Genomic DNA, 8,251 nt, shown 5'->3' on the forward strand with positions numbered 1-8,251 from the left:
GGTTTACAGAACACTCATTAGTAAAATCCAGGGTTCCCATACACCAAACACCTTGCATCAGTGTGGTGTATTTGTTATAACTGATGAAAGAACATTTGTATAATCACTATTAACTTTAGTCCCTAGTTTGACTTAAGGGTGCACTGTATTTTGCAGTTCCATCGATTCTGTATTTTTAATTGTTTAAAAAGCTTTTTTATTGTATTTGTAACATATATACAAAGCAAAGAAATAAAAAGCAATAGTTTTCAAAGCACTCTTCAGAAGTGGTTACAGGACAGACCCCAGAGTTTGTCATGGGTTACCATACGATCCTCTTACATCTTTCTTTCTAGCTGCTCCAGAGTATAGGAGGCTAGAAGACTTAAATACTTTTCTATCATCACATTAGGCTTTATCATCTCAATCGACTTTTTTCCTTCTTTCTTTGTGAACAATAACATATATGCAAAAAAGCTATAAATTTCCAAGCACTGCACCACAGTTAGTTGTAGAATATATTTCAGAGTTTGACATGGTTTACAATTTGACAATTTTAGGTTTTTACTTCTAGCTGCTCTGAAATACTGGAGACTAAAAGAGATATCAATTTAATGATTCAGCATTCATATTCATTTGCTAAGTCCTATCTTCTATGTGTAATTCCACCATCACCTTACAAGCTCAAGTTCTTAAGTGATCATTTATGTGATGCAAGTTCTTGCTTAAGGCATCTTTCATGTCTGCTTGACTGAACTCTGTGTCCCTCTCTAATTTTACTTCCTCCTCTAATTTGTTGGTGGGCTGTTGTTTTTACTGAGTTTTCTGCCTGTGTGGCCATACATAAGGCTCCTAAAATTGAACAGGCTATGGCCACCACTACTTTGTGTACTCTTTTTTTTTTTTTTTGCTAAGACTTATTTGTCCTGCTCTCTGTTACAAAATAGTTAGCAACCCCAGGGGTGTTTTCAGAGCATTCCCATATTCTCGTGGCAGTTCCCGTCCTCCCAGGAGAGCAGACACCCTGGCCCTTCAACATGGATGATACAAGTCAACCCAGGATTTCTCCTAGCAAGTTCTCATTCCCCAGACACATGCATACTGCTATTGGCAGTGTCTCAGTCTCCAAACTGGCTCACCAATTGTTTGGACTCAGGCCTAGTTAGTGCAGAACATGGGCCGATGCTGCCACATGACAGAAAAAGATGAAAGGCACAGAAGACATAGAGTTTTTGAGACTTATGAACAGGAGAGATTCTCCACTGTGGCTAATCTGGAAGGGTAGAACCTCACAAGGAATTGTTGACTGGGATGGAGGGAGGGGGTAATATGTGATTGTAGAACAGAGACATTCAGTATGAGCACTTGGGATTTCTACAATAATCATTAAAGGGGCCTAAAACATGATGTTTTATTAAGATTATTGTGTAAGACTAATATACAATTAATGCAGCTTTTTTTGTGTGTGCTATATGGCTGGGTCACATTTCATTATTTGTCCATGTGAGTATCCCATTATTGCAGCACCATTTGTTGAATTTTTATTTGCTTGTTTGTTTGTTTTTTGGGAAGTGCATGGACCAGGATTGGACCCAGGTCTCCTGCAGGCAGGTGAGAATTCTACCACTGAACTACCCTTGCACCCCCAATCAATGCAATTTTTAAATCTGTGGTTACATTATTCCTCCCCAGGGAAATTGTTTACTTTCTTGAACTTTGTCCTTGGCTGCAGCAAGTTTGTTATGGCCATTTAGGAGGGGTCCCAGGCACTGTGACACCACATTCCCCGAGGTCTTGAGTGAATTCCTGTATCCCTAAAAGGACTGAGGTCAGTCTGTCTGTCCACCTCACTATATTGAAATGGCGGTTGGAGGGATGAGGGGTCAGGAATGTGTTTAACCTCCTATATTCCCCAATTCCTTCTTCTTTATTATTTGTGTCTGACAAATTGATTTCCAGGAAGCTCATACTAATTTACAGTCATCCAACCATCATTGTGGGTAAGCATATCCATTTCATAGTCCATGTCCCATCACTGAATTATGACAAATTTATAAGAGTGACTAGCATTTAAAACACATAGCATGCGCCAGGCACTATGATGAGTCCTCTGTTTTCACTGGCCCCAGCAGGCAGTGTGTTATTTTCCTGGTCTTGTAGATGGTATTGAGGGCTGAGAGGTGCTCTCAGGATCTTGCTGTGTAGAATATAGCACCAACACTTGGACTTGTCCAACAACTTGTCCAGGAGCTCAGCAATCGTAGGTGCAAGGATGAGCCCCTCTCTGCTCCCAGGCAGTTCAATTCCCAAGCATACATTCCTAACCAATAAATGTAATATATTTGCAGATTGGGAACATTTTATGAATTGACGGGCAGTACTTACTCATGTGTGTTTTGATTTGCATTAATTACTTACACTCACCAGTTTCTATGCCTACAAAGTGTTTGGCAGTTTTTCCATCTGTCAAAGGTAGTAAGAAAGGAATCACAGGAGAACAAATAAATAAATAAGGTGTTTATTTAGATGTTTTGCAGGTTCTGGAGTAGAGTTTTGTAGACAGAGAATCAGAGTGAGCAGGGATTAGGTAGGAAGATCAGGGGAAAGGAGGATGATTTGAGGGTCGGGACAGTCCCCAGGGCTCAGGGAGTCTCCTACTCTCTGGGCGTCCATGGAGTTGACCCCAGCTGAAGTTCAGGTTTTCCACGTGGAGAAGGAGGAGACAGGAGGGTGTTGGGGAAGGAGAAGATGGGAGGTCTCTGGTGATCACAGTGCTGTCTTGGTCCGTGGAGTTTATTGGGTGGGTTAGATGTTGTCATGATTAGAGCCCAAGGAAGCTGAAGATAACAAGTGCAGCAGGTGAGAAGTCTTTTGCAGTATAAGTGGGAAAGGAGAATCTAAGATGGGGAAAGGATATAGTCTCCAGCAGGAACAGGTGACCTGGCACCCTTGACCCTAAGTATCTGAGGTCAACATGTTCCTGTGTTTCAGGATATGAGGTCTGCCATTGGTCATGGCCAGGTGCCCAGATGGCTGGGGCTACTTGGGGATTGTGGTCAGAACCTCAGATCTTGCACTGGTAGCAAATGGGGACACAGCAGCTGGACTGGCAGCAGCATGGCTTGCAGCAGCTGTACTGGGAACAGCAGGGCTTGCAGCAGCTGGACTCACAGCAGCAGGGCTTGCAACAGCTGGACTCACAACAGGGCTTGCAGCAGCTGGGCTGGGAGCAGCAGGGCTTGCAGTAGCTGGACTGGGAGCAGGAGGGCTTGCAGCAGTTGGACTAGCAGCAGCTACAGGAGCCACAGTCCCCCTTGCAGCCCCCACACGAGCCAGAGCCCCCCCTGCAACCCCCACGGGAGCAACAGCTCCCACATGAGCCACACACCCCCTTGCAACCCCCGCAGGAGCCACAGCTCCCACATGAGCCACACACCCCCTTGCATCCCCCACATGAGCCACAGCCCCCCTTGCAACCCCCGCAGGAGCCACAGCTCCCACATGAGCCACACACCCCCTTGCATCCCCCACACGAGCCACAGCCCCCCTTGCAGCCCCCACAGGAGCTGCAGCCCCCCTTGCAGCCCCCACATGAGCCACAGCCCCCTTTACAGCCTCCACAGGAGCCACAGCCTCCCTTGCAGCCCCCACAGGAGCTGCAGCCCCCCTTGCAGCCTCCATATGAGCCACAGCCCCCCTTGCAGCCCCCACAGGAGCCACAGCCCCCCTTGCAGCCCCCACAGGAGCCGCAGTCCCCTTGGCCACAGCTGGTGCAGGGACAGGCCGGCACACAGCAGCACACGGGCTTGCAGCAGCAAACGGGCACACAGCAGCCGGAGCCACAGCTCCCACAGCCTCCGGAACAGCCAGAGCAGCCCATGATTGTGGTGGGTGGAGGGTGGAGATGGTCAGAGGAGCAGGTGAGAGGGAAGGGTCAGGTGTGGACATTCTTGCCAAGAGCCTTTATATCCCTGCCCATGTGTCAGGTGGGATGCTGGAAACACAGTCACTTCCTTGTTCCTGTTTTGCTATTTCTTCAGGGTCTTGTTCCTTGCACATGATGTGTATTTGTGCCTGTGAATGTGCGTGTTTCTCCTCTTCCATGACCTCCTCTTGGCTGTGTCTAACTTCCCCTCTCTCAGGTGTCTATATTTCGTGGCTTCCCAATGTGCTTGCTATTTATAGAAACTTATTTCCAGGATTCTTAGCTTTTCTCTAGGCATAGGATACCTCCAAGTTCTTAGGTGGGTGTGAACTGTCCTCTCTGTTGGCCCTCAAAGGAAGCCGGGGCTCTCACTGACGTTCTCGTGCCTTTGGTGCCTGCTCTCCCCAGGAGTAAAGCACCCCTGGGTGGGGTGGGTGACCGGTGTTAAATCCTGATGTCCACTGTCCCCTCCTTTAGGGATTATTTTAGAAGTAGCTCAATTTCAAAATAGCATTTCTGGTATTTTATTGGTTATTTGTCATTTCAAAGTAATTTTTTTCCTTATCAGCATCATAAACAGTTGAAAGTCAGCCATTCCCTTGCCTGCCCTTTCTTCCTGTCAAGTGCTCTCTGCAGAGAGAGCTCTTTGGTGCTGTACCATGATCTTCCGGTGTCTGTCCTCATATTCCTGAATATTCAGATCTTTTTACATCATCCATGAATTCCGTTATGGTGGATAGAGGCGTACTCTTAGTTCAGACCAGTGTTGGAAAATAAATAGTCTTAACAAGTGAGCAAAGGGCACCAGGAAGCCTGAGGAAATAGGGACGCCTAATGCTGTGCAGGTTAGAGCAGGGCAGGGGCCCATGGAAGAGAGAGATGGGCTCCGAGAACCCCAGCAGCCCTGACCCGGGGCAATGGGAGGGCTGGAGTGGTGGCCCCGCATTGGACAAAGGTGTTACTCAAGGGCATGAGCAGGTGGAGGCCAGGGAAGGACCAGCCCATGTCATGGTGTGGACTTGCTCATGGGCGAGGTAGGGTCAACTGTCTTGTTTTCCATGTGTGAATCTAATTGACCCAGAACCGTTTATTGAAGACTCTCCTTTTCCATAACCCTACAGGGCCATCTTTGTTGTTAACATGGTGGTTCTGTTCCTGGGATTTTCCTTCTGTTATATGAGTCTATTTGTATCTTATTCTGTGAGTATCACATGCTTTCCATTACTGTGTATTGATATCTGCTAAGGCAAATCTCTGAACTAGGGTTTCAGCCTCACCCCCGACATCATTATCAATCCATATGTCACCATCCCATTTTTCAGGGTCCCACTCCTTTCCAATCAATGCCCTCACTTTAACGGCAGACACCATGCAACTTTGAGATTTCAGTTTACATTGTAAAGTTGCTACTCTAGCAATGAGATTCTGAGTCTGATTTTCAGAGATCTCAAGTCTACAGCTACAGGAAATAAGATTTTCCTTCAGGATACTCATAGAAACGTCTACATCTGTCAGACAGTGCTTAAGCTTCTCATTTGAAGCCTTAAGCTCATCCTTTTCCCTCCTTAATGTAGCCAGTGTCTCTAACAACAACCAGCCAACATCTCTATACCTCCGATTTCCACAAAACTCTGTAAAAGTGTCAAAAACATTTTCCACCAGAGCCTGGCTTTGTACAAATGAAGCATTAGGAGAATTGAATGGTGATATTTCGACTATCTCTTTTGCCAACTCACTCCATGGATTGGGAGTGTCATTCTGATTATGGGAAGCAGAGTCCTTAGTGACTTTGAGTCCAGTCAGAGTAGAAAACCATTCATAAAAACCCATTTTTAAGATTCTGTTTCTTAAGAACCACTCCTGGTACCAAGATGAATTAGTTAGGGTTCTCTAGAGAAACAGAATCAACGAGGAACACTCGCAAATATAAAATTTATAAAAGTGTCTCATGTAACTGTGGGAGTGCAGAGTCCAAAAGCCGTAGGGCAGGCTGGAATTGTTGGCACTGGAAGCCAACAATTCCAATGGAGGGTCTGGACGAACTCCACAATAGAGGCTCCTGTCTCTTCTGAATCCTCCTTAAAAGGCTTCCAGTGATTAGATTAAGCATCACTCATTGCAGAAGACCCTCCCCTTGGCTGATTCCAAATGGAATCAGCTGTGGATGCAGCCAACGTGATCATGATTTAATTCTATGAAATGTCCTCATCGCAACAGACAGGCCAGCACTTGCCCAACCAGACGAACAGGTAGCACCACCTGGCCAAGTTGACACATGGACCTGACCATGACAATATCGTTATTTTGTAAGTTGGTTTCTTTCACTCTTCTAAAGTTTTGCATTTCCCTAGTTTTTGCTGAATGTTTCCTTTTGCACTTTGTCATTTATTCTCCACCAAACCAAGGTCTGGATCTCATGTAGGGGATACAATTCAACTTAAGGATCTGCTAGAAGCTAGGCAGGTGCACAGGTACTGCAGTGGTGGAACAGCTGCCCACCACGCTGGAGACTCAGGCTTGACCCCCAGCCCCTTCTCCCCAGCAGGTGACGACCGCGAGGCTCCTCCTCCTCAAGCTCTCCCCTCCCAGTCTGGTGTAGCCTACCTGCACTTACTGCACTTGGTCAGCAGATGGCGCGCTTGTGCCTCCTCCTCCCCGAGCCCCGCCCCTACTGGGCAGAGCTGCAGAACTCAGTAGGGGAGCTGCTCCGCCAAGGGCAGCTGCCCGTGGGTCTCTGCTGGGGGAACTGGGTAGCTGACCACATTGCTAGTGGGTTTGCCAAACACCACTCTGTGGGCCGGCTATTCCTACATCTGACAAGGTGGTCACTCCCCCTGCCTGAGGCCCAGTCAGGTGGTAGACCATCGCCCATCTCTGGGCTCCCCCAAGGATGCTGTCCACTGCAACCACGTGGGGAGGTTTCCCCAGCCGGCGGCTGTGCGCAGGCTGGAGCTGAGGAGGGTCAGTTCCCTCCAGCCGCACCTCCCCGGTGCACCAGGGCCCACCCGGTGGGAATCCGGGTCACCTGACCCATGAGCTCTCCCTCTATATGCAATGCTGTCTTTGTTGTGTTTTTAATATGCATTTCCCTCATGGCTGGTGTGGAGAATCCTTCCATGTGCTTCTTTGGCCACTGTACATCTTTGAAGAAATGTTTATTCAAGTCTTTTGCACATTTTAAAATTGAGTTGATTGTCTTTTGTTGTTGAGTTGAAAGATTTCTCTATGTCTTCTATTTATTACATGCTTATTTAGACATTTGGTTTCCAACGTTTTTTCCTTTTATATAGAATGTTTTTTGCTTCCATGATATCCTTGGATTCACAAATGTTTTAAATTTTAGTGAGTTCCCATTTATCTAATTTTTCTTTTATTGCTGGTGCTTTGTATGTAAAGTTTAAGAAACCATCACCTAACACAAGCCTTGAAGATGTCTCCATTTTCTTCTGGGAGTTTTATAGTTTTGGCTCTTATAATTAGGTCTTTGATCAGTTTTGAGTTGAGTAGTGTGAGGTGGGGTCCACCTTCATTTTTTTGCAAATGGAGATCTGGTTGTCCCAGCACAATTTGTCAAAGGGACCATTCTTTCCACACTGAGTGTTTTTTGCCTCCGTGCCAAAAATTAGTTGGCCATAAATGTGATGGTTGATTTCTGAACCCTCAATTCTTTTCCACTGGTCTTTATGTCCATTCTTGTACCAGTTCCGTGCTATTTTGATTATTATGGCTCTCTAAAGCTTTAAGATCAGAAATTGTGAGTCCTCCAATCTCATTTTTCTTTTTCAAAATGGATTTGGCTATTTGGGGCCCCTGACCCTTCAATTTAAATTTGGTGATTGGCTTTTCCATTTTACAAGGAAGGTTGGAATTTTGATAGGGATTGCATTCAATCTGTAAATTGCTTTGGGAAGAATGGCCTTCTTAACAATATTTAGTCTTCCAATCCATGAGCACAGAATATCCTTCCATTTATTTAAATGTTCTGTGGTTTCTTTTAGCAATATTTTGTAGTTTTTCTATGTACAGTTTCTAGTATCCCTGGTTAGATTTGTTCCTACATATGTGATACTTGCTCATTTCCAGTTTGGCTACCTTTTGTTTATTTTTCTTTCCTAATTGCTCTGACTAGAGTTTCCAGCACAATGTTGAATAACAGTGGTGAAAATTGGCATCCTAGCCTGCTTCCTAATCTTAGATGGGAAACGTTCAATCTTTCACCATTAATTATGATTAGCTGTGGATTTTCATATATGCCCTTTGTCGTGTTGAAGAAGGTTTCTTTCACTCCTAATTGTTCAAGTGTTTTTATCAAGAAGGGATGCTAGGCTTTATCAAATGTCTTTTATG

General features: G+C 45.7%; 1 pseudogene; it reads right to left on the reverse strand.

Moving 5' to 3' along the window:
• Nucleotides 1-3,043: 3,043 nt before the first annotated feature.
• LOC143645805 (uncharacterized) lies at nucleotides 3,044-3,859 on the reverse strand (annotated as a pseudogene).
• Between the last annotated feature and the right edge of the window lie 4,392 nt (nucleotides 3,860-8,251).

The sequence above is a fragment of the Tamandua tetradactyla genome, chromosome 9 (genome assembly GCF_023851605.1).
Source record: "Tamandua tetradactyla isolate mTamTet1 chromosome 9, mTamTet1.pri, whole genome shotgun sequence".
Taxonomy (NCBI): Eukaryota; Metazoa; Chordata; class Mammalia; order Pilosa; family Myrmecophagidae; genus Tamandua; species Tamandua tetradactyla.